The following is a 27,744-nucleotide window of genomic DNA, read 5'->3' as shown; positions in this document are numbered from 1 at the left end:
TGAAACCCACCCTCCCGGGTAGAAGTGCCGACTTTAAGTTATATCTGCACTTTCACATATTCTCTTCACCAGAATGAAATAAGGTGAGTCCCAGAATAAATTCACTTATAAAAATAATAGCAAACAGAAAACAAGATAGAACAACAGCAAAACAACCTGACATCATTTGGGAGAAAAATGAAGTGTGTCACTTGTTAGAAAATTTCTGAAAGTTCTGGTGTTTCTTTTAATAAAGTTTTATAAGAATATATTAACAAATATATAAAATATAAATATGTACATTTGTAAATTTTCTCATTTAATTGCATTTTAGTAGGATTACTGTTAGTTGTCCAAAATATATGGATGGTAATTTTCAAATCTTTTCTCTTTACTTTATACATATATGACTCTTTCATGGGCATTAGAATTGCCTTAAAGAAAGTGTATAACACATGGAGCTCTGGTGAAATAGAAATAAATAGAAATATTTTTGAGAGGATATTTGTACTGTCACTAGATTTTGTTCTTAATTGACAGTGCTCTATTTGTTGCCAGTACTGTTTGTGGCAGTTTTTACTTTCATTTATGAAAGAAAGTACGTGTTATGTCTCTTGTACTCTATGAAAATGTGCAGCTCTGGCAATTACACTGGATGGTTTCGCTGGAGTAATTAAAACACAGATGGAGCTCATTTCTTTCCCAAGTGTTTGATTGGCAGATTCTCTGTGATCAACACTTCCCTCAGCTGAACACATCAGCACCATCTGCCTCCACTCAGCTTGGAGAGGGTGGTCGCAGCGGAATTTCCTGATCATCACAAGAGCCAGTTTAAATAGAGTATATTACTCTTCCCGAAGCTCTGAAATTTTGCATATACTATATAAGGGTTTTCATGACAGTTGGTTTGCAACTTACAGAAATATTCATTAATAAATATTTTTGAAGTCCACTACTCCTTTTATTTGACTAAAATATTTACAGCATTCCAAAATCACTACATCTAAAAAGTTCAAGTTTCTAAATAAGTTGAGTGGATGGGGCATTTTGTTTTTAGCGAGGTTGTTAGAGATGATTTCAAATTGGGATCCTATGTTTTGAACCATTAGTGCCAGCACTAGTTACAAGTAAAAATACTTGAGTATGCTGCCTCTTACAGCACTACAACACTTTAGAAGAATATGCTAATCTAAAAATTATTGTATATTTATAATTGTTAGGAATAGATTAGGATAAATGATACTTCTTTATTTAAATAATAGGATAAGAAATGGATTGAAATTTATGTTCATCAAATTTTGATGTAGATAATTGAATGTGGGTTGATTATTACGTTGAAAAACATACATTTAAGACCTCAGAGGGAAGGTGGAGGGCGGCGGTAAGGGGGAGGGATCAATCAAAGGACTTGTATGCATGCATATAAGCCTAACAAATGGACACAGACACCAGGGGGGTGAGGGCATGAGTGTGTGTGTGTGTGTGGGGGGGGTAATGGGGGGATAAGGACACATATGTAATATCTTAATCAATAAGGAAAAAAAAGACATTGGAAGCACAGAAAAAAATGACATCTTTAAAAAGGAGATTATAAAGATAATTATTTATTGTCCTAGAGCTATATTTTGAGATGTTTGCTTTGGCAAACATATAGTCTGGATTTGTAAAGAATACACATGTATTATACATAATAACATGAATCCTATACATAATTAAATAATGGCAAACTGATCTGAGATCCCCTTTACTGTCCAAATGGAAAATAATCATTGTTGCCAAGATGAAAAACATGCTATGTAGTACTTATGGGAGAAACTGAATGAATTAGACTATTGCTCACATAATTTAGAGCAAAGAATAAAAGAATTCGGTAGAAAAAACATTTGGAAAAAACCCTGGGATATACTCATTACTTATGGTTCCTGTGGAGACCCACTTATGGGCAACAGTGACTTTTGGACTTTGGCAAGAAGTTGACGTTTTAAGTTTGTAAACCTAACCTCTTCACAGTTGGAGTGAAAAACACAATGCATTTGGAAGTGAACCAACAGAAAAGAAGGGAAATAATTATAAATGTATAAAATTTATCATCAATTACCAGAAACCTTTAAAGATAAGCTTTGAATTAGCCTCTCATTATGTTTGAATATATAATCACCTCTAATCAGCTTGGAATTTTTCAAGGTAAAGGGTGGGAGAAGGAAGGAAGAAAAGAGTAACTAGTTATTTACAATGTGCTTTAGTTTATGTAGTAAACATTTATCCCGAGGAGCCTGCATTCTCATAAGGGAAAGGATGTAATCGCTCCGATCCAACAGACTGCGATAAGCACCGTAACCACAGTGCTGTGCAAGTTCAGAGAAGGGAGGCCCCAAAGGAAGAGGAGCCCAGACGGTGTGAACATCCACTCACTCAGGCTCCCCTGCTCCACATGCGCTGTCTTCTTTCCCAACCCGTTTCTTCTCTCTGTGCCCCCTCCATGGAGGCAGCATTTTCTGTATAGTTTACATTTGCAAACAGTCAACATTTATTGAGTGCTTACTGCATGCCAGACACTTTTCTGTGTACTTTTCTCATTTCATTCTCACAGCAACCCTAAGAGAAAAGCACTATTATTGTGACCATATTTTGCAAATGAGGAAATTGCCTAAAATGACCCAGCTAATCCCGTAGCGGGATTGGGGTTACTCCAGGCAGAATGCCAGATTACTGTATTACTGTAGTGCCATTCGAGCCCACCCAGCTCCTAGAACTGCCCTGAGTGTGGAAGGAATTTTCCCCCCATCCCCACCCCCTCTGGATTTAATCCCAGGGAAAGGGGAGCAGAGGAGACTGAGAAGAGCACCTCACGATGAGAAATTAAGGGAAGAGGAGCTGAGAAGGGCAACTGTCGTCAGGAGAGACTGGGCAGGGAGGAGACTGTTTATCAGAGGCAGCCCCTCCACCCCTTCCCCCCCCCCCCCCCCCCCCGCACAGACTCCCTGCTATGGTTGTCCCTGGGCCCCTCCACCTTATCCCTGTTTATGCCCCTCTGTCTGTGTCCAGTCTAAACGGTACCCTAGAGACAGCGTGAAGAAAATACTTCTTAGTGGAAAGGAAGTTTCATTCTATGAATTGTTTTTCCAGTTAAAAGACATTGCTGAGCACCTGGACTCGATATTGACTAGGATGTGGAAAAGCAAATCTCTTACTTAAAACATGACAGAACGCGCACAGTCCCGAGGGAATGTGAGTTCCCTTGTCTTGGTCCCAGTTCCACTTTCACCTGCTCCATCTGACTCTTGGTTTCCTTGTAAGTAATATGAGGGATCTGGGCTAAAAGTTCTAGTGTCCCTGCCAGCTCTGAAAAATGTTGGTGGTATAAGGAGTTTACAGTCTATCTGAGCAGACATGAAAATTGTATATTAAAATATGAATAAAAAGTTAAATACAAGGAAAACTTATATATAGTGAAAGAAACAAGAATAGATGTTGTCCATGGGAGTGTGGGGATTGATTGCAGTGGAAGTTGCTTACTGATATGGGGCTTACATAGGTGTATAATATGTTAGGAATCCCTGAATTATATATTTAAGATATGCATTTCATTCAAACACACAGCCAAGGAAAAAACGTTAAGTAATGTAATGAGGCATGTGAAAAATTGAATCTCCAATCAGTGTGGAAGTTCCAAATAGCAAACTCCAAGTAGGGACTACAGATGCTAGACAGGTGAGCTACGCTAGGAAGGTGGTCTGAGACAGCCCAATAACAGACCCCGTCTATGATAAACTATTACTTTGCTTCCCTTCACTATTTTTGTTTCTTGAAATATCTATGAGACTATTTGATTTTTTTCTTTTCTCCTGGTCTTCTTAAAATTGCAGTACACTTTTTATCCTTTTTTAAAACATTAGCTGTTGCTATTTCTTCAAAGGGCCTACCCTTCTTTCTTTCTTTTTTAAATCTGGCAGTTACTATAGGAGGCTCACACATCTAGATAGTTCTTGGCACATAGTTAACACTCCATAAATATTAGTTCCACAGAACTGTTGAGTTTATGTCACTATTATGCTACAAGTTTTTGTGTGTAACCAATTAAATGTACTTCCATCTACTCCCACCCCTTCTCTATAGACATATGATGTGTACTTTCGACTGTTTCTTTAAAATATTTCTTTGTATTTTTAATTTAAATTCTTACCTTTGGTTAAAATCTTAAACTATTATTTCACTACAAATAGCACATTAATAGTTGGTTGAAAGTGATTCTTTTATTATGTGCAGTCTAAAACTTAAAAAAAAAAAAGTTTTGGCAACGGGTGATCTGTGTCAGATGACATCAGTGCTAGGAGATAATATGATTAAAATGTCTTGCATTAAACAAGGTGGAAAGAGTGAAGGAGAGGGAGTAGATGAAAGAAGTTGGAATAATGCTCAGCTTGAACGACGAGTATTAAGCATGGGAAGAAGCACAGATGAGGGAGGGCAGCCATGTCCGTCATGCTCATGATGCTCCTAATCTATACTATCCCAGTTTCATTCACAAAGTTGGGGAGTCTAGATTTTTGCTGGTGTGAATTCCAAGCCATGCTGATTTAGTACTGGTTATTTTTTATCTCCTTTTACCTCAGTCCCCTAAGCTCTTAAAGTCCATGCTCAATATTACTTGTTTCCAAAACCTAAAAGGCAGCCCTGATCCTAGAAAGTGAGGGTGACAACAGAGAGTGGAATGGTGGCACCGGCATCAGTAGTGGGTATGTGGCGAGTGAAACTGAGGTGGACAAGGGACACAAGCCAAGATGTGACCCAGGCGTGCTTCAGAAGGCTGCTCCTCACTTCCCATTCCCCAGAAGATAAACTTAAACTGGTCTCACATGCTCAGGCTGGGCAAGGGGAGAGGGTGTGAGCGCAGTAACTTACATGATGATAGCCCTGGCTCCGAGGAGAGCTGTCTAACTCCAAACTGACCAAGAAGTTTAGTAAGACTTGATTTTGATCTCTAAAAGTAGTTAATCTAAAAGTTTTTTGATAGAGCAGGAATAGGTTATAGACAGTGTCAGTGTCTGAAGTTGTAGGGATAAAAGGATGAGATTTGAAAACTTTCATGAAGAGACAAACATGTTTCTAAGGTACTTTGTACAAATTTCAAAATTTTGATTCTTTCTGGGATAGTTCACTGAGAATCCAATCCCCAAGATGAATGAATCCCCAGCTGGGCATGAACGCCAAATAAGGCTTCTCTGAAGGGAGCCCTTTTTAAGGCTCCTGGGTTATTAAAATCTAAATGCCAACATCAGGGTGCAGAAACTAGCATGTTATAAATGTTTACATTTCATTTGTTAAACTCCTCTTAGCACAGCCATAAAACACAGTGGCTGGCTGTGTAATGTAATTTGAGGATAACACAGAAGTTTTCCCACTGGCAAACTCCCATAATTTCTGAATTTCGAATATTTAAGCTTTTCCAAATGGATGTGATAGAGGTTATTTTACAGAATTAATTGTACAATATTGAGAACCAAAAACTTCTCAAAAGTTATTTCTTTGGCATAGAAAATTTTGGTGGGGGAAGAGGATGAATGAATGAAGTGTGTAGAGTCATCAAGATAGAGAAAATATAAAGAAAGAGCGTTAGCTACTTCAGAGTTAGATCCCTTACATCTATAAATTTTGTCACTACAGCAAAGAGTTTTCAAACTATCAGAAGCTGTTACAGAATAGACTAACATAACAATGTTTACTTCACAACACTGAGTTGAAATAATAATAAATTGCTATAAAATCTTACTAAACTTTAGGGAAGAGAGTTATAAGACAATGAAAAACTATTTCTTTTCAAAACATAAATAGGAATTAATGGTATGTGATATCCCAATTTTAAAAAAATATTTAAGTCATAAAATGTCCTTAAAATGTTTTGAGTGTGACCATCATGCAGAAGTTGGTGTGGGAAATAGACATGAAAGACTTAACAACTGGGTGATTCAGGCTGTCTTGCATCTGTGACTTGATTCCTGGAAGGAACACTGGAGCAGATGCCAAACTACAATCAGGGGGAGCAATTAAGACCAAGTAATCTTAGTGTGCTTGACTAAGAATCAGAGTTTGGATTCTCTCTTTTCCCCTGGGCATTTTCCCCCACCCCTCCCCCCGCCCCCAGGAATGGACATAAGGAAAGAAACTGAAAATGACCCCAGCTCAAGCTCTAACTTCTACTGGTTCTGAGTTTAAATTTACTATTAACCCTTACATCCCATGCTGACAGGCTGTTAATAGACCCAATGTCACACCGCAGTCCGAACTTGTGATGGTGCAGTCACAGAAAGGGAACTAACTCAGAGTCTGACCATGAGAAAGGAAGCAGTTTTCCCCAGCTCTCTACTTAGGAAAAAAAAAAATACACTTTCATTATTTTATCTTTTCTTTGTGTGCTCTAGTTTACTAAGCAGTAAGTTGATTTAACTTAACATTTTTACTTTATTGTTGTTAGGAACATTGGAAATGGAAACATTTAAGATGACATTTGATTTATTAAAAACCCACAAAAACTAGCAGATGGTGTAGGGAAGCAGCATCAAGGATGCTACTTGATCCTTAATTCAAGACCATACTTGATGCTGCATCTGGAAGAAGAGCTGTGCCAGGAAAAACGCTGTTGAGTTAAAGACCATGTTATTCATAAATATTCAGGAACATAAGAGACAAGTGTTCATGAGCACAGTAGTTATATGAAACCAAATAGATACTCCACGGGATAAGGTTTCCACAAGCATTTCTAAATCTGTAGTATTTACTCATAAAACATTTCTATAAACCTGTGGAGTGTAGAATTTTATAATGAATCCAGCCAAAACTTTATAGTGGCGTTGTTTTATCTTATTCATTCTCTGTACAAATGGAAGTTGTCATTTGTAATAGTCCCGGGATAAATAATTGCTGTGTATATAAACTCCCTCACACTAAATATAGAATCTCCAAGTTTCTGTCTTTAAATATTCCCCAACACTTACAACATTAAAAAGCTGGGTACAATTAATTATTAAGGGAATAAGTGTGATAGCTGGCATCTGATTACTGTCCCTGTTATTTAGTTTATTATTTTGCTACAGCCACTGTATTTGTGAGTTTTTATGCTTTCTGCTTAATACAAGCTAATTGTATTTTTTTTCCAGTGAGGAAAAGAAGGCTTCAAAGCAGTATTGAATACAGGTGGCATGTTTCATAATTAGGTTTATGACGGTAGAAATAAGTCACTTAAAAATTCATTAGCTATATTGACCTTTGCTTTTTTAAATTAAGAAATGTAAGTTCTTTGGAATAAAGTCTCACTCTAAATAAACATTTGTGCTATAATCCATGTAGTTAGCATGTTGTTGCTAGGTCTAAACCTGTGTCTAGATGCCAAATTAGGCTTGTCAGGAAATCACCCACTATTGATATAGGTACTGGTTTGATGAAAGGCTTGTGCGGGCTTCTTAGGATCCCAGAGACTCAGCAGCTGGAGAGGAAGAGCCTTTTCTACGCCTCGATTCTCTGTGAGAGCCCTGCAGGCGCCTGGCCTATAACACAGCAGCCTGTTCTGTTAGGTTAACGGAAAAAGGAACGAGTCTATTTTAAGCCATTCCAAATACATGAAGTAAATGGCTAATAGATTTATTTTTTAAATCAAACATTTCCTTAGAGAACTTCGGAGAAGAATCCTTGGGCAATGGAACTCCCTAATACAGGTGATTTTAGATGCTATGTTATCTTCCCTTCAACATTGCAAATTTTAGATCTAACCTTTGGGTGAGAGATGAAATATTACTCAAATCAAATATATTCTTAATAGTTCAGGAGAATGACTCAGAAGAGAATCATGGACAGTCTTAATATGAACCAGGCCATGTACTGTTTGTATGTGAGATTTAATATTGAATGCCAGGCTTTAATGTCAGCTGGACATTTAATGCTGGAAAGACCACTTAATGTGGAGTCATCAGCCTGTGTGAAGTTACCAAGTCATGGAACCTCTTTGAGTCTCAATTTTACCACAGCTAATAAAAGTATGAGAAATACTACTACTTTCTAGAGTTAGAGTATTATGAGAAAGAAATGAGATTGTTTGTGAAAGTGACTTGTGCATTGTAAGACCTGATTTTGAATTCTGGCTGTATCATTTTTTGGCATTGTAAAATCTTGGGTAAATTTCTTAACCCAATAAATTATTGTTTTTCACAACTTAAAATAAGGATAAGAATACAGTGTTTAAAAACTGATTGTTACAGAGTAAGACCTCAAAAATGATAGTTGCTGTTTTAACACTTATTTTTTTTACTAAATCTCTACAAATGTATTGTCATCTGGAGATTTAAAATAATGTAATAAAATTTAAGTTTGTTTAAAGTTATTAATGTCTATTTCAATATGTATTTACTTTTTCCTTAAATCTTGTTACCCCACACACTGTCTTATAAATAAGAATAATTTTTAAGTTTAGTATTTATGTAGAATGAGAAGTTTTCTTTCTAAACGGATAATGCCCCCTTTGTAAGTGATGTTTTAGCATTCTGACACAAGGGACTTGAGGAGGAATGGATCTCTAGAACTCTTTAACTGATGATAGTTTTCCATAATTAATAACAATTTAAATTGTTTTGTTGGTGGATTTGGTGTAAAACAAGAGAAGTTGGTATGAATCTATATATCTAGGTAATTTCTTTTTTTAATTTGAGAGGAAAAACCCATTGGAAGACACTGAGCTGCTGATACCCTGTCAAGAGAATGCGTTTGAGGTGCACCAGGAATTGCCTATCTCTTGCAATTCGTTTAGAGAGTCTACTTCAAACCTTCTTAATGTAATGGGACTAGCACTCTGTTGGGACTGCAGTCTTTAAGGACCCACATTTGTTTCTACATGTTCTGGCTAGTAATGCTGTGCTCTTTGACAAGTTTTACTAGTATGATGTAACTTGGCAGTCTTGGGATGGAAAACGCAGACCTCAGACCTCTTTTTATCTGCTGGATTAGGAAACTGAAAGATTTTAACAGAAAGTAGTCTGTCTTAAGAGAGAGTTAAATTCAGTTGCTGATCATCTTTCTTCTTCAATGATGGCATCACTGAAGGAATGTATAACCCAAATTTAGAATACAGTGATATATAGGTGCTTTTATAAGCCAGTCAACCACGTGTGGAAAATTTACTGTCCTTAATTTTTACTACTTAAAGAAAAAACTGCCTTAACCGGTTTGGCTCAGGGGATAGAGCGTCGGCCTGCGGACTCAAGGGTAGCAGGTTCGATTCCGGTCAAGGGCATGTACCTTGGTTGCGGGCACATCCCCAATAGAGGGTGTGCAGGAGGCAGCTGATCGATGTTTCTCCCTCATCAATGTTTCTAACTCTCTATCCCTGTCCCTTCCTCTCTGTAAAAAATCAATAAAATATATTTTTTTAAAAAGAAAAAACTATACTAAGATATATTTTTAGTTTAAGCATATTGCTTGGTAATTAAAAAAATGCTCTGAACCAGTTAGTTTGGTTAGACTTCATTATAAAAGGAATGAAAGTCAAGGAACTATTTGGTTCTTCTCTTTTCTATTCTCTTTCAACAGCCATCTGTTACTTCCTTGGAGGAACAGTATAGGCATTTGAGACATTATGACCCTTAGTAAATGAAACAAGATAAAAATCTTAGGGAAGATGTTTCATGACAGATTCCTGATCATATTCAAATATTTTAAAAATTACATCCTAATACGATTAATGACTAAATTAAAAGTAAATATTGCTTTTAGAAAATGTCTATATACTTGAAACATCCCAATCTGTTTTTGTGAAGCATATTTTTTATCACTAGTATTCCAATGGAAGGTGAAATATAAATTATAGTATCTTTTGAAGATCACTGAGAGTTTAGTATAAAAACTTCTCTTGAGCTACATTAATTTGAAGGAAAGCAAAATATTGCATGGTAAAACTGATACTTATTGTAATTGTTTTTCTTTTGAAACTCTTCTCAATTTTTTCTAAAATGATCTCTTCATTTATTTTTCTTCTTGGATGTATTATATTGACTCTATGTACATTGACCTCATCTTGATGGCTCCTGGTTGTGTCTGTTCAGTGGAACCACAGGGTTTACCCTAGGGAACACTGAGTTTGGCATCACAGCCCCAATCTACTACTCATTCTCTGCCTCGTGTAAGTTACTTAAACTCTCCGAGCTTCAGTTTTCTTGTCTGTAAATGGGCTAGGAATACACATCTAGGGCAGTGCTGAGGGTTACATGAGATTGAATTGCATCTGATAATGTCTGGCATACAGAAGATGCTCAATAAGTTTATTTCCCTAGTTCATAGATGGAAATGAAAATGTTAATGTTTGAGTTTGGGTTGGGATTTGGGTTTGGCTTTGAAATTGAATATGTGCTGATATCAGCTGTGGCCTTGATCATTTATTTGATTGTTGGCCATTGCTTTTTATTAAAAACAAAACAAACAAAAAGCAATAAAACTGCATAATCTCTAAGGTAGTATGATATGGCTCTCAGCCAAGGATAAAAATACGTGACTTAATCTATAGCATTTGCAGATAAGAAGTTCCTACCTCATAAGGTTACTTAATTTATTTATTGATTTCAGCGAGAGGAAGGGAGAGGGAGAGAGAGATAGAAACATCAGTGATGAGAGACAATCAGATCAGCTGCCTCCTACACACTCTCTACTGGGGATCGAGCCCACAGTCCAGGCATGTGCCCTGATTGGAATCAAAGTATGACCTCCTGGTTCATGGGACAATGCTCAACCACCAAGCCACACTTTCCCAGTAAACATAAGCTATTGCTGATATAACAGTAAAACCCTTGTGATAGAGGTTGGGAACTACAGATTTTGACTAAATGTCGTAATATACAAAATGTTTTCTAGGTATGCCAATTTAGGCTAACTTAAAAAATTCATTTTATTTGTTTAGGCTAAGCTTTAAAAAGTTATAAGAACAATTTAAAATTGCTAAATTTTGGGAATATATGTTTTCATATAAACAAGTATCCCTTTTGGATCTTTAACATGTAGTCTTTAAATAAAAGAGCCCAAAATCAGCAGATAGGAGCTTTTTTATTTTAGAAAATGGTACTTGTGAGAAATACAGCTCATCCTTGAACAATGCACAGGTTAGGGGCACTGATCCCCACCACCACCCTGTGCAATCAAAATTCTGCATATAAATTTTGATTCTTGAAAATCTTAACTATAACCTACTGCTGCCCATGAGCCTTACTGATAACATGAACAGTTGATTAATAGATATGCTATGTTATATGTATTATATGTAATATTCTTACCATAAAGTAAGCTAGAGAAAAGAAAATTATTAAGAAAACTAGAGGCCCAGTGCACGAATTCATGCACCAGTGGGGTCCCTCAGCCTGGCCTGTGGGATCAGGCAAAACTGGCTCTCTGACATCCCCTGAGGGGTCCCAGATTGTGAGAGGGCGCATGCCAGGCCAAGGGACCTGACCGGTGCATAATCGGGACCAGGGAGGGATGTGGGAGGTTGGCAGCCAGGGAGCGACCGTGGGAGGGTTCCAGAGCGTGTCCAGCCCATATCAGTCCAGATCAGCCAGACCCCAGCAGCAAGCTAACCTACCGGTCAGAGTGTCTGCCCCGTGGTGGTCAGTGCACATCATAGCAACTGGTCGACTGGTTGACTGTCTGCCCCCTGGTGGTCAGTGCATGTCATAGCAAGCGGTTGAGTGTCCTTAATATATCATTAGCATATTATGCTTTGATTGGTTGAATGGATGACCGGGCACTTAGCATATTAGGCTTTTATTATATAGGATCATAAGGAAGAAAAATAGATTTACATATTGAAAAAAATATGGGTATTAGTGGACCCACACTATTCAAACCCATGTTGTTCAAGGGCCAACTGTAATCTTGAATATACCTTGTCTCTTATCCAAATTTATATAATTTGCACTACCTTCAGCAATCTCAGAATCTAGAAAGAAATTTACTTAGTTCCTGTTTCTGGACCCAGGTATTGGGTCAGTATTCTATAATTTTCTCTCAATCTAACCTGGCAGGTTTGACTCAGTTAGTTGGAGCATCATCCCATGCACCAGAAGGTCATGAGTACAATGTATCTCTCTCACATCTCTCTCTCTCTCTCTCCCTCAAATCAATAAATTTCTCTGTCTACTTGGTAATTATTACTGTCTGTAATCAGGACTTATATTTGGTTAGCATGCACTGGTGTAACCATATTGATTGTATGGCTAATATTCATTCTGATTGATCAGTACTTATATAGCACCAGTTATTTAATATTTTGGATGTTACCTCTGCCTAGAGCTATTATATCTATATTTGCATTCCTGTTTTCTCATATAAGAGTAATATAATCTTCCTTTGTATCTTTGTCTTTCACTACAAGAAGATTGAAATCATTACAGTGAGATGGCTTCTACCATTTGTCTAGATTTTTCTGTGGAAAAACTATAATATTTGCTGGGTTGTGGCTTAATTTGTCACAATACTGTATATATCTCAGTACTTTATACAGTGCATGGCACCTCACCACTGAGATGGGTGGTTGGGTCACTTTCATCATTGTTTATTGACTTTTTCATGCTTTGTTTTTAAAGTATAGTGCTCATCGTGCTTATCTATTCTTCTCCATGGCTATTACCTGAAATTCCTCTGGTGAGAAAATATCCTACAAAGTCCTGATCATTAAGTTTGGGTGGTAGAGGTCTCTGTTGGAAATTTGATAATATTAGAAATCAGAATTCACGTTCATAAGGAGAAGTTAAATAATCTTAATCAGTTAGCATCCTAACAGGTGACTTGACACCATCAAATGTTCAAGTTGCCTAGAATGTGGCTCATGCCTCTTTCCCCTAGTACATTGTCTATATTGCTGAATAATACTTGTTTACTATTAATTAAGAATACTGTACATGGCATATTGAACATTCTACTTTGAAAAAAATGGACGGCTGAAATGAGCCTCACAAAGTTTACAGGAACAATGTTTTTATCACCTGTTAGCCCTTTGACTGCTTTTTTGGTTATCTCAGAGTCTTAGGGTTACGAGGTAACTCAGAAGCCAATGCTCTCAAATTATAATTCAGAATACGAAGTTCATAAAAGTTAAGCTACTAGTCCGGGGATAGATAATATTCAAATTCTATGTCAGCTCTGGTTCACTGGGATTTTTGCTACTTGAAAGCCATAGATTTGTCATTCTTCAATGTCATTAGATCAAGGTCACATAGCTAGTTTGTGGCAGAGCCTGGATTAGAACCTGTTCTTTGGGTTTCTAATCTCATTTTTATTTATCCTAGTCATCTATACTAATAAAAGGGTAATATGCTAATTAGACTGGACAACTTCCAGACATCCTTCCGGACGTCCTTCCGGACAAAGCCACAGTGGTAGGGGCCAAGGCAGAGGCAGTTAGGGGCCAGCCAGGCTGGCAGGAGGGCAGTTAGGGAGTGACCAGGCTGGCAGTGAGGCAGTTAGGGGATGACCAGGCCGGCAGGGGGGCAGTTAAGGGGCAATCAGGCTGGCAAGCAGAGGCAATTAGGGGCAATCAAGCAGGTAGGCAGGTGAGCAGTTAGGAGCCAGTGGTCCCAGATTGCAAGAGGGATGTCTGACTGCCTGTTTAGGGGTCCCAGATTGGAGAGGGTGCAGGCTGGACTGAGGGAACCTCTCCCCCACCCCGTGTATGAATTTCATGCACTGGGCCTCTAGTTTTATTATAAACCTCATGGAAACTTTTATATTGATTATACTTTTTAAACCTTGTAATCCATTATGTAGGCATAAAGAGTTAAGATTCTGACATTTGTGTTACATGCAAATAAAGTGAAAATTACCTTGTTAAAAATACCATGCTTATTATTCATGTTTGAAAATGCAGAAAAGAGAAATGTAGCTTCATATGCATATTTTCAAAGTATGACCCTTCATTACTGAGCTTTTCTGCCAAGTATGCTATCAGCTTTATAAAGAACACATTTCAACATGGATTAAATCTTTGGGAATTAGCTTGAATTATTTATAGGTAATTGTCAAAACATGCATATCTCCATGTGTGTGGAATAGAAATATATTTATCCATAGCTAAGAATAATTGTTTTTATTATGATGTTAGGCACAATACAACTATATTTCGTATAGTTTTTAAGCCCATTGGGTGTAGTTTGTGCATTTCCCTGGGTATCCTTCTTGGCACACTGTAAATAGCTAACAATGATAATTCTTTCCCCATGCAGTATTCATTTTAACTAGAAAAAATTTACTGCTGTGCTAATGTGGTACAATTTATAAAATACGTTAAGATGCTAAATGAATTTTTTGGTACTCTGTTATAGTACCTTCCTCTCTCTCCCTTGTACACACAGACTGCACCTCCCTCCAGTCACTTGCGTTGGGGAAAGGGAGAGGTAAATTAGACTATTTTTTTCACCTCTGCTTCCCATTGTTAATAAGCCATGTTTGTTTGTTTTTCTTAGATGATGTTATAAACAGGGATCTATCCTCATCAAATTGAGTATTTATTCATTGAAGGTTTCTGCCTTTAAGGAGCTCTTATGTTGAAACAATATGGATATACAAGAAACGGTTCAAGTACCTAACTTGTTACATAAAGGTCCTCAGAGCCGCAGGATATTAGGGAAGGAAAGGAACACATTGTGGGGATCAAACACTGTACAAACGAACGACAACTGCGCTTTCCTATTTTGTTAGGGCCACTGAGATAAAGTGGCATGAAAGTATGTTTGATACCAGGTCTTAATAAGCTTAATATTAGATATTTGCCAGATCTTGTTTGCAAGATATTAATTTCCTAGAAGACATCGTTGTGTGTTTTTCTACTATTAGATTCATTTGCCTTCAGTACTTGAAAGGCAGCTAGAGATTGTTTTCTTCGCATTCCAGATGAGTGAAGCCCAGAATTACCCAGGTGAAGGAGGGTGCGTTCCCCACTCCTGTTCCTAGGAGCCCACATTTCCTGAGAAAACAGCCTACATTGAGCTATTTGTGATTGATCAGTAAACTAAGGGAGTGTAATGGCCAAAATCCAAACTTTGTTTTTATGAGTTTGTGGGAGCAAAATGTGGAGGTACTGGAATCTCCTATTTGTTTTTGTGGCAATCTTGATTTCATATTGAGTAGAATCAAAGGCATATATAATTAATTTAATTATTGAATGTGTTTGGCATTAAATGGTCCCCATCTTTTGTTTTTTAAAGTTATAAAAAAGATGGATTTGAAATGTGTTCTTTAATGATACAGTGATATTTGGTTAAACAAATATGTCATGAATATATTGGAACTCTCCTGAATGTCATGCCAGTTTATTTTTATTTTTTAATATATTTTTTATCGATTTCAGAGATGAAGGGAGGAGAGAGAGATAGGAACTTCAGTGATGAGAGAGAATCATTGATCGGCTGCCTCCTGCATGACCCTACTGGGACCAAGTTCACAACCCCCAGCATGTGCCCTGACCAGGAATCAAATGGTGACCTCCTGGTTCATAGGTTGACACTCAACCACTGAGCCATTCTGGCCAAGCCATGCCAGTTTACTGATACACTTGGCAAATATTAGTTTATTTTGTTTTGTGATTATTTGTGTAATATTTCTCTTTTTAAAAAATATTTCCCGTTTTCCCCCATTGACCCCTTCTAGACTGCCTCAGGCTCCCACCCCAGGCCTTCACCACCCTATTGTCTGTGTCCATGGGTTATGCATATGTGCGTACAAGTTCTTTGGTTGATCTCTTTCATGCCCCCCCCCACCCGCCCCCTCCTTCCCTTTGAGATTTGACAGTCTGTCCCATGCTTCTATGTCTCTGGATCTATTTTGTTCAGTTTATTTTGTTCATTAGATTCCACATATGAGTGAAATCATGTTCTCCCTTCTTTTAGCTTAACATGAGTACAACAGAGTTTGTTAGAATACTGGGTGGGGCAAAAGCAGCTTTACAGTTGTTTTGTATGGAAAATAATACAATAATTAATAAATAATAATAGAAGAAATGAACTATGTTTCGCATACTCACAACTGTAAACCTACTTTGCTCCACCCTGTGTTGTAGTTTACAGGTAGCTCGCATGTGTATGTGATGTGAAATTTGCTTATCTGTTACTCTAACAAATTTCCTGATGTGCTGCTATGTGTCGGGCAGTGCGCTAGGCATTGGGGGTGCAATAGTGAACAAAGCATACCCAAATCCCCACTCGCATAGGGCTCACAGTCAGAAATTAGGCAAAGTAATAAGCAGAGTAGGTCGTACTGTAAGGAACTATTTTGTAGTAGGAAAAGGGCTGGGGATGCCAGGAGTATGGGTAGGGTTGCAGTTTTAGACCTTATCAGGAAGGTGACAATTGAGCAGAGACTTGAAGGCGAGTGAGAGAGGAAACCACATGGATACGTGGGGTGAGAATATTCCAGGCAGAGAAAACAGCAAGTGCAAAGACTTGGAATTGGGGTGTGCCTGTGCAAAGAAGAACAAGAAGGCCACTGTGCCTGGAGGGCCTTCCGCAGCGGGGAGGGGGGAGAAGGTGGGGTAGGGGCAGAGAGACTGCTTTTGCAGGGCCTTGCATGCCAGCCTAAGGACTTTGGCTTTTACTCAGACGGAGATGAGAAGCCTTGGAGGGGTATTAAGCAGAGGAGTGATACGCACAGCCTTATTTTTAAAGGCTTATTATGATTGCTGCATACGGAGAACAGATTAGAAGGTGTCAAGTGCACAAACAGGGGAGACGGATTAGGAAGCAATTATGATAACCTGGGCATGAGAAGATGGTGTCTGTCTTCAGTCTCTGCACTTTCCCCCCTTGTGGTTCAAATCTTACACGGAAGGCAAAAGATAAATCAGTGACATGTTGCACTTTTTAGTCATTACTAGTAATAATAGGAATCTTGCATGTATACGGCTTTTCATAGTTTTCAGGACATTCTTGTATGTATTGCCACACCTAACCCTCACATAGCCTGTTTAGTGGCTGGTAGTTTCCAGGTTTATGGGACGTGCCCAGAGTCATGTAGGTGGTCTCTTCCCTTTTCAGGATTGTGTATATTGGCTTCACTGAGTATGTACAAACTAAGCAATAACCAGTAACCATCTATTCTGGAGGATGGGATTTGGAATCACTTAAAGAAGTTTACTCAATTGCTGACTCATTAAAGAGTATATCCAATAATGCTGGTGGCTGGGTTGTCAAGCTGAAAAAAAACTTTAGTATTATTGAAACTGAATCTGTAAATTGTTCAGAGGAAATTGTTTATATGCAAGAGCATTTATGTTTTCCTCCTTAGAAGTTCATTATTTCCCCTTTGCTGGATTCATATATCTAAAAATGAAATAGAAAAAAGGTATTAAAACTGGAAGAACTCCTCCTAATGTAGGGGAGCTATAATACCAAAAGATATTTAAATTTTTCAGGACAGTAATACTATGTGCAGTGCTGTCAAAATATTTCAGGCAACAGTAGTTTTTCTACATGGAATTTAAATAATGAGGCTCATGACATTTTACTTTTAACCTACAAGATACATTGAATAAAATAAAATATTCAAGTTATGTCAAAATAGTGTAAATAACTCTTCTGTGTGATTTAATTTAAATTTAAGTATATTTTAAGTGTTTTCAGAGAAAGACTGAGGGATTGTAGAAATTGCTATATGTTATAATAGTTGAGAAAGCAGAGTGTGTATTTTATATTCAGAGATATATAACAGCTATTGAATGAAAAAAGTCTGAATGGGCAAATATACCTTTGTAGTCATGGGAATAATATATCACTGGAATTTGAATGTGTTCTTGAATTGCCATTTGTCTAGGAGATTGAATTTTGAAGAGTAACAGCAGTAAAATGCAAAAAAGGCAGATTAATATAGTGATGTTTAGAAAAAATATTTAAATACTCAGGATAGGAATTTGAACTTATGGCTCACACAATAATTCTCCATTTCTTTCTTACAAATATGATTATTGACCAGATTAATATTTTATGTTGAAAAATCTACTTACTTGAATAAGCTTTCAATTATAATATCCCCCATTAAAATGTATCTTTTTTCACTTTTGTTGAGAAAGCAGTATGTGTAAAATGCCGTCAGTGTTCAGCCTTCCAGTCTGACAAGCTTCTGCATTGTGTAGACGATGTGGTAAGCATAGTCCTTGCGAAATGTTCCTTTTGAACTGTTTGGTAGGGAATGGTTTCTGGGGCTGAGGGCTGGGTGCCCTGGCGGACCTCTGATCTGAGACAGTGCTTTATAGTTCACTATTCCTGTCTGTCTGTCTTTTTTATGTGGACTGTTCTTTACATTCTCCTTCTCTCTTTTTCCTTGTTGATCTAATTTCACCACTGAGCAATGTGATCGAGTGCCTGCTGTATACCAGGTATTCTAGGGGCTAGAAATGCAGTTCCCTGCTCTCTTGAAACTAGCCATCGTGTGAGGAAGGTGAACGATAAACAACTTAAACAAATGAAAACATTCCCTCTGAGTAGGCCCAGACAGAGAGTAGTGAGAGGCCTGTGCAGCATGGTACCGGGGAGTGAGGGAAGGCCACTCACCTGCAGGGAGGCTGAGATCTGAACGATAAGAGAGAGCCAGCCACATCCTCTTCTTGTGCTTTTCCCCTTCACTGAAGCCTACAGATTCATACCAGCCTGGTGCATTCGCAGCCTCTATCACCCATAGTTGAAGCCAGTGGCACACTGTACTCTTCTTTGTCTCCAGGGATATACCAGACAGCAGATGGGCTGATATTCCTAATATGCCTACACTTTCTTCCTATTGAGAACTCACTGATTATTATATATTTTAGGAGACTTTGTGGAGCCTTTCACTGCCCCCTGCTCCTTCCTCTTCATACCACACATGTTGTACTTGCTTCTAAGATAGACCTTGCAATATTTGCTTTCCATCCCTTTCCAAAATGCCAACCCCACCGGCTCCAATAAAAGCCAGGTAAGCATCATTTCTAGTCATCTTTGTCGTTCCAAAGGTTAACACAGTGTCTGAAGCAAATACATTTCAATAACTGTGTTGTATTGTAAACCAAACTAATAAATTGTTTAATCTTACAGTGCTTGCTCTTATGATAATTTTGACCCACAAATACACTCCTCTCCTTTCTAATACCCAAGTGATTGAAGGAAAGCATGAAATGTAATGTAACGGGTTAATTTCAGTAACTTTATGCATTCTTGTCAATTAAATGAAATGTAAAAGTTACATTGATAATGGTTTCCTGTTTTTTACTAAACTTACATTTTTTTCATGCAAAGAAAGCTGATTGCTGAACCACATTTAGAATTAATAGGAAGAAACATAGAGACATGTAGAGAAACAACATGGTTATATATGTGCTTTTAGACTGTAAAGTGAAATTAGATAAGTCATTTGAAGATCTATATGATTCATTATAATGCAATCCATTATGTGGCTTACCTTAAATTATACTGTAACACTGTGAAAAATGCCAGGGCCTGAAGAAATATTTTATGTGGATGATGTCATCACCCATTTATAGGAATCAGTGTAGGTATTTATAATTTTTCATGGAAAAAAATTTTAAACATTTTAAAGCAACATTTAAAAACAGAAACTATATTTTGAATATTTAATTACACATGCTTTTATTTGTTTGCCCACTCCTAAGATGGAAAGAAATTGATGATAGTGAGTTCATTCTTTTTGTTAATTTAATTTCTTCCATCACCCTTGAGTTCATTTTTACAGTTTTAAAACTCTTTGCCATTTTTCCATTTGCTTTTTTAAAAAGTAAGTATCACCCATTTACAGATTACCAGTGATTGTCTTTAAATATTATGGCATTTTTCACTATTACTGGTAAAGTCTTTTAAAGTCTACATATGATTTCACTCTTTTTAATTATACCAGTCTTACAGAATGGCCATTATGTTCTTTGGATATGACTTACTCCCAAAAAGGGGAAAGAATATAAACAACACAAACACTTCACTTTATTTTTTTTGTGTGTGTGTGTGTGTGAAAAGAGCAACATTTAAGAACATTTTTATACAGTTCCTTCTAAAATGCTAATTACAAGGCAGTAAACAGATAAACTCTGAAATATAATGGAAATAAGGGAAGAAAAGACATGGTTATAATTTGATAATTTTCTTAAATTTTGTTTTCTTCATGCATGGCAGAGAAATTTATTTAAACTCTGAAGGCTTTACTTGCATGATAATTTTTATTATTTAAAAGAGAAATGTAGCATTATTGTAATTGTGCTCTGAAGGTCGATGTCTGCTTTTGTTTTGTTTTTAATGTATTGTGAGGTCAAAGGGGATAGTTCATAATAAGTTTGTGTTTATCATCAGTAAATAAAATAGGAAGAAAATAGGGTGGAGAGGGCAAATTTGCAGCTTCTTAACATAGTACATTCATTAGTGATAACACATATATCATGAATGTCTTTAATTCTTGCTTTAAAATCTTGATTAAGATGGAGGAGTTTCTGATTTTTCACCTTGAAATATTTTTTAATATGGAGAGTTGACAGTGATGGATTGACTAATATGTAATAAATATAGAATCAGAGTCTGAAACATACCTTGAAATACCACCTGCAACTCCCTGAATCTCATTAGAAGTACACCTAAGTATTTAAATTCCTAAAAGATCTGTAAAGAAAATTTTATTACTTTTTAAATGTGGCGTACAGTTATGTCTCGGTATCCACAGAGGATTGATCCCAGGACCCCCACGGATACCAACATTTGTGATGCTGAAGTCTTCTATCAAATGGAGTAGTATTTGCACATAGCCTATATTTGCGTACAGGCTATAGCAAGGTATGCCTACCATCATTTCATGCATATGCACTCACGTAGGGCTTGGTACATGGCAAAATCAATTTTTGTTTTTTGGAAGTTTCTGAGATTTTTCCCCCTAACATTTTTGATCAGCAGTTGATTGAATCTGTGGCTGCAAAACTTGTGGATATGTAGGACCAGCTGTCTGGTCATACATACAGGTGCATGTCTAGTGCTCAGATGGTTTAAAGAATAGCGATAAACTCCTATGGAACCACCGCCCAGGTCAAGGGAGAGAAAACCTTGCTAGAAGTCCTCTCCATGTGAAATTTCATTTACTAGTACTTTCTATATAATCCAGTTCCAGTTGTTTTCAAAGTTTATATTCAAGGATTCCATGTAGAATCATTGTTTCTCTGCCCCAGAATTTCAGGGATTTATTATTGGAAAGAGTTAAACCCTATGTGAGAGTTATTTCCAATCCTGGCGCATTTGAAATATATTTAGTGGCTGAAAGTAAAAGTATACATGTAGGTAAATGTGCCAGTTGATGTATTTGGTGAATAAGCTGTGGGAAGCATCCTTTCTGTCTTTGAAATGCAGAGGCTTAAGGTGAAAAGTTAAGGAGATTTGGGTAGATGAGGTGGAGAAGAGATTCTTGGATTGACACCGATGAAATCCATCTTTCATGATGATGTAACAGATCCAACAGAACTATCAGTTGATGAAATAACAGGGTAGAAGGTGGCTCCCAGAAGGCAATTTTCGATTACTAAGACATCAAACAAATGATTTAACAGTAATGTAATCAGATTTTTCAGAAGAAAATAAAATGTCCACTGCCATTCTTGACTAGACACTACATCTTTTAATCTACACCTCGGTGCTCTGCCCATAAAACATGTTGCTTTTCTTCCTTCTGACAGCTACTGCATTATGTCCAAACTTATTTCTTATGCTGATTTCTTATATTGGGACCATTTGTTTGGTTTAGTTTTACTGTATTTTGAATTATTAACCACTGAGCAGATACTTCATTACTGTAAAAAGAATTATAAACATCATTGAAATGGTGCCAGTGATAAAGGAGCAGATGGGTGCCGGTTTCTGCAGTTTTATGTTGTTGTTTTTTTCCCCCCTCTTCTCCTGGGAGAGCTGTTGGCACAGTATAACAATATGCAATTAGATTACTGGAACAGAGAGAAAAAAGGAAGGAAAATTAAATTAGCCCTAGAGAAGTCTACATATACTTTTTTAGAAAAAGAGAAAAAAACCTGTCACCTTTAAATATAGGTATTTGTTATAATTAAAGAATGCAGTATGTATTTCCACTATCAGATGTAATATTAGCGCCCCCGCTTCATTCTTTATTTTTGTTCTCTGGTGCCCTCCTTGTTCACTTTTATGCTGTGTAGCGGCTCTGCTTAATAATCATTGCTGCCGGGACAAAGCTGCCATCAGCAGCGATGTGACAGTTCACGAAGAGAGGTGTTCTGGCATTCCAAGACACAGGGGACATTAAATACGGTGTAAGACAGAACAGGTCTTCTTTATTTTGACCTATAAAAAACACACACTATTGTAAAAAAACATCACTATACAGAATATCTTTAGCCCGTAGCTTTGGATGATATCAATCTTCAAGGTTTGCACTGTATTGTATTACTGCATTTTTGTCTTTTTCCTTTTCTTTTCATTTTGAAAGAAAACCAGAGGGACTCACTATCTTATATATCAATTTTGGAGCACCTTGTCTGGCTCCAGAGGCACCTCTGAGTGAAGTGTTCTGTTTTCTTGTTGGAGTATATTCTTCAGTGTGTTAAAGGGTCATGGATTTTATTATCACTAGCTGAGGTGAAGAACAGGAACTCATCAATATTTTTCCCCAGGTCTCTCCCTAGGTCTCTTACAACCCCATCTATCTTTTTTTTTGTCTCTTCTTGACTTTTCCTGGTTGAGATTTCTTCTAACATAGGTCTCCTGCATCTCATATATACAATCCATTAGGGTGTTCTATTTTCTCTACTGTCAAAGTATATCCAGAATCCAACCACAGTAGCTTCTCCCCTTAACCTTAGTCATGGTTTCAGTTACCTACTGCCAACCTAACCCAAAAATATTAAATGGAAAGTTCCAGAAATAAAATATTTCAGGTTTTAAGTTGTGCACTGTTCTGAGTAGCATGATGAAATCTCAAACCATCCTGCCCTGTCCCACCTGCGACTGAATCATCGCTTTCCAGCACATCCACGCTGTATATTCTGCCTGCCTCTTACTCACTTAGTAGCCACCTAAGTTATCCGATCAATTATTAAAGAGAAAAAGACAACATTCTCATAACTTTTATTATGGTATATTGTTATAATTGTTGTGTTTTATTGTTGGAATTCTTACTTTGCCTAATGTTTCAGTTAAACTTTATGTGTATGAAAAAAACAGTATAGATAGGGTTGGTGCTACTCACAGTTTCAGGCATTTGCTAGGGGTCTTGGAATGTATCCCCGATGGATAAGGGGTGACCACTGCACTTATTATTTCAACCACCTTGGACAGAACCATGTGAATTACATCAGAAAATAGTAATATTTTTGCTTATACCCTTGCTCCTCTGTTTTCCTCAGTTCATTCTCAATAAAGGAGCCAAGGTGATCCTTTTGAAATGGGAATCCAGTCATGTCATTCTTCTCAGACTCTGCAGTGACTCTCCATTTGACACAGAGCACAAGCCACAGTCCTTGCAGTGACCTTAAAGCCCTACAGATCCATTCTCCATTACCTGCCTGACCTGCCCCATCTCGGTTCAACCACCTTGGCCTCCTTGTGGCTGCTTAGCCGCAGCTTTTTCATCTATGTGGGAACATCTACTGATATCCACTGTGCTCACTCCCTGACACCTCTGAGTCTCAGTCAAATGTTACCTTTATAATCTTGCAACGTATCCCATGTTTTATCTAGATTTAATATGCTTCTTGATTTTTGTGTGACTCTAACTATAATACATTTCTTCATTAATTTATAGATGGGAGTGAGGAATGAGAATCTCCCCTTTGTAAAGAAAACAAAGAGGATTCACTATACTATATATCAAATTCAGAACATCTTGTATGGCTTCCGAGGCACCTCTGAATGAAGTGCAGAATAGTGTCAAATATGAAAATAGACCATAATCCTCTTGCCTGAGTTCAGTTGGGTTGCTATAGTAGAATACCATAGGTCCAGGGTGGCTTATAAAGAAAAGAAATTTATTCCTCACAGTTCTGGAAGCTGGGAAGTCCAAGATCAAGCCCCAGCAGATTTGGTTTCTTGTGAGAACCCTCTTCCTGATTCATAGATGGCCATCTTTACATTGTACCCTACCATGGAGGAAGGGCGAGGGAGCTCTCCAGGGTCTCTTTTATAAGAACAGCAATCTTCACATAGCAAAACCACCTGTCTTAATTCCAAATCCATATTCTTTTCATTATTGGCAAGAAGATTATAATTGACTTTAAATATTTTAAGGTTGTTATAGCAAAAACTTGATTTCTCTCCAAGAAAAGAAAAAGTAGACCAAATGGGGCTGTGGGGAGTAGGATCTTGTGGCTCAGCATAAAGAACTTTCAAGTAGTGTAGCTCTCCAGAGACAGAGAGGGCTACGTTGTGATGCAGTGGATATTTGGTCCTTTAGGTGTTCTGTGGAGGTGGATAATGATAGATTCTGAAACTACTTGGTCTTCCATTTCCAAGAGTCTGCAATTTGAATTCCTACCCCATAGCCAAAGGCTTTAGTGGTGGAATATCATAATTATTATTTATTTGTGTTTTAGAGTAATATCTTTTAAGAGTATAATGTCATATAGTCTATAGTGCTTGCAGTACACTATCAAACAATTAAGTATACTCCCAAGAGCTCTTTGAGCTAGGAATTATTATGTCTGGTTAATAAATGAGGACGCAGATTCAGAGCCTGGAACACAATGCCTGGTAAATAATGGAACTGGGAGTTTAAACAAGGCCCTTTAAACTCACTGCTCTTTTTATTGCATGGAAATAATCAGTGAAACTGTCTGAATGTACATAGTAATGGGAAAATATTTCAATAGAACTCAAGAAGAAATAGAAAATAAAAAGGGTCTGTAACTATTAAAAGAATCAATCAATTGTTTAAAAATCTTATTGACCAAAAATCCAAGAAGGCCTAACCATTTTTACAAGAAAATTCTATGAACAATTCTAATCTGATATAAACTGATCTAGAGACTAAACTTATGTTTGCTTCCCAAATCACTGTATAAGGCTTGGACAGCCTTGATGTCAAAACTAGAGCAGGAAGTATGATTAGGGAAAATTAAAGGCAAGTATCACTTGTAAAATTAGATGCAAAAATCCTAAATAAAATAATGAAAACGGAATCCAGCCATGTATTTAAAACATTTGTTGTGAGCAAAGAAGTTTTATCTAAAGTTAAAGAATGGGCTTGACATCGGAAAATATGTTAAAGCAATTCCCACATTAATAGATTAGAGGAGAAAAAACATTATTTTCTTAATGACTTCCAAAGGGTGTTTGATAAAATCCAGTATCTTGTCATAATAAAAACACTTAGAAAACTGGAAATAGAAAAGTAACTTTCATATTGATGGACATTCTGCATAAAGGATTTCTACCAAGTCCTGCAGTAAATGTCATATTTGATGCTGAAACATTAGAAGTGTTCCCTTTACAATTAGAAATGAGATGTGTGTCTACTCTCACTGCTTCTATTCACCTTTGTACTAGAAGTCCTAATCATAGCAGTAAAGCAAAAATTAGCATCCAAATATTATGTACATGTAAAATTAATATATTTACAGTACATGTAATTTTGCATATAAAATTAATATACATTAAAATCAGTATACAGCCTTTTCTTTGAAACCACAATGATCCAAACTCTTTTTCAGTGATGATACTTAAAAGGGAAGAAAATTGGATTATCTTTATTTATTGCTTATGATTTTTATAACTATATTTGTTTTCTATTAAAAAATGTTCATGTTGCCCTGGATGGTTTGGCTCAGTGGATAGAGTGTCGGCCTGCAGACTGAAGAGTCCCGTGTTCGATTCCAGGTCAAGGGCACATGGCTGGGTTGTGGGCTTGATCCCCAGTTGGGGGCGTGCAGGAGGCAGCCGATCAATGATTCTTTCTCATCATTGATGTTTCCAACTCTCTCTCCCTCTCTCTCTCTGAAATCAATAAAAATATGTTTTTTTAAAAAATGTTTATGTTGATGGAAAAAACCATGGATAAAACAAAGTCTAGAGAAAATAGTAATTATTTTGTCTTGGAAATGTTTGACATAACAGTTCTTTAATTAAAATGTATTCACTTGGACATAGCAAATTTTTATAACAATAACAATATCAAGAGCACTATTTGTACAAAAATAGTTTAATACACTGGGACCACAAACTTTGATCTTACTGGTCAATAGTGGTATATAATTTTTTTTGGGTTCAGGTGCATCTAACAAAACAAATGAAAATATCTTCAATAAGACAGAACTTAATTTATATCACAAATGAAAGAGATTTATTTCCTTTGGAGATAAGAGGATGGTATGGTTTTCCTGTATATCATCAGGGACCCAGGCTCCTTCCAGCTCACCCCTCTTTCATCCTATCTAATTAAGAGGGAATATGCTAATTGACCCTCATGCCATCGCAGAGAGTGGCGCCCACGACCAATAAGGAGGGAATATGCTAATTGACTGCCCGCCCTTAAAGATGGCAGCGCTCACAGCCAATAAGGAGGGACTATGCTAACTGACTACCCCGCCCTCAAGATGTCAGCATCCACAACCAATAAGGAGGGAATATGCTAATTGAGTGCGCACCCTAAAAGATGGTGGCGCTCACAGCCACAAGATGGCCAGCAGGGGAGGGCATTTGGGGGTGATCCCTCCGGCAGGGGAGCAGTTAGGCGTCGATCGGGCTGGTAGGGGAGTGGTTAGGGGGTGATCAGGCTGGCAGGCGGGCAAGCAGTTGGGAGCCAGAAGTCCCAGATTGTAAGAGTGATGTCCGACTGCCAGTTTAGGCCACAGGGATCAGGCCAAACCGGCAGTTGGACATCCCTCAAAGGGTCCCAGATTGGAGAGAGTGTAGGCTGGGATGAGGGACAGCCCCACCTGCACAAATTTTGTGCACTGGGCCTCTAGTCTTTATGATATAATTCCTGTCCTCATGGTCTAGTAGTTGTTAAACCTCCAGCGATCACATGTCCCCTTAGCCAGCAGGATAGAAGGAGCCAGGAAGCACACAGGAAGCTTTGCTACATGGCTTTACCTATCTGCAGCTGAAGCTGGGATATGTCGGCCTTTAATTGAGCAGCAATATGGCCAGCTAAAAATCTGAGTTCTTGTTATGAAGGCAGAAAAGGAAAAGGGATATTGTAAGGCTAGTGGTCTCTGTCACAGGTGGATATTTTCACTTAATAATTAAGCCAGTTTAATTGTTGGAAGAGTAGAATGAAATACTCTATTTAATTTTACCTTGTCCCTTTCAGTGTAGGAATAGTGTGTTATCGAGCTGTTTTTATTTTAAGGCAATTTGTCATTGGGAATAGTAAATACCCATAATAAGCTTCATTAAAATTCAGTTATTTAGAGTGAAGTTTCCTAATTTTTTCAGGACACTCATGCTAACAATTGTCTTTAGCATAATTGCTGGATTAATACCTTCTCTTTTTCCAGATTAAATATTTTTGCATTTCTTACAGCAGTTGTCCTCTGCACTTGAAGTAATAACACACTGTTTATTTATATGTTTGAGGACCAAGAATCAAGCCTTGCTTTTTCTACTATCTCCACCTCCTCACTCTCACATGCCTACAAATATATACACAGAGAGACTGTTGTTTCTCTACTTCGTAGCATAAGGATAATTATTTTCTTATTACTTAAAAAAATCAAACTAAGTAGTTACTAGAACATAGGCATTTGTGATTTCTCTGTTTTTGAAGGTTGTGGTG

The 27,744-nt window shown here is 37.4% G+C and overlaps 1 protein-coding gene across 14 annotated transcripts in view; it reads left to right on the top strand.

Moving 5' to 3' along the window:
• Nucleotides 1–27,744, top strand: part of PAM (peptidylglycine alpha-amidating monooxygenase) — a 277,571-nt gene that overhangs the window by 64,056 nt on the left and 185,771 nt on the right. Inside the window, exon 1 of one of the 14 annotated variants that reach the window (XM_059694006.1) lies at nt 18,917–18,939. The exons of the other annotated variants lie outside the window; for them this stretch is intronic. The gene's annotated coding sequence lies outside the window, so the exon portion shown is untranslated. Of the gene's footprint in view, nt 1–18,916; nt 18,940–27,744 lie in introns of those variants that run through there. 14 annotated transcript variants of the gene reach the window in all.

Source organism: Myotis daubentonii, chromosome 4 (genome assembly GCF_963259705.1).
Source record: "Myotis daubentonii chromosome 4, mMyoDau2.1, whole genome shotgun sequence".
NCBI classification, from domain to species: domain Eukaryota; kingdom Metazoa; phylum Chordata; class Mammalia; order Chiroptera; family Vespertilionidae; genus Myotis; species Myotis daubentonii.
Note: the sequence above shows the minus strand (reverse complement) of the source record. Positions and strands in the feature narration are given on the sequence as shown.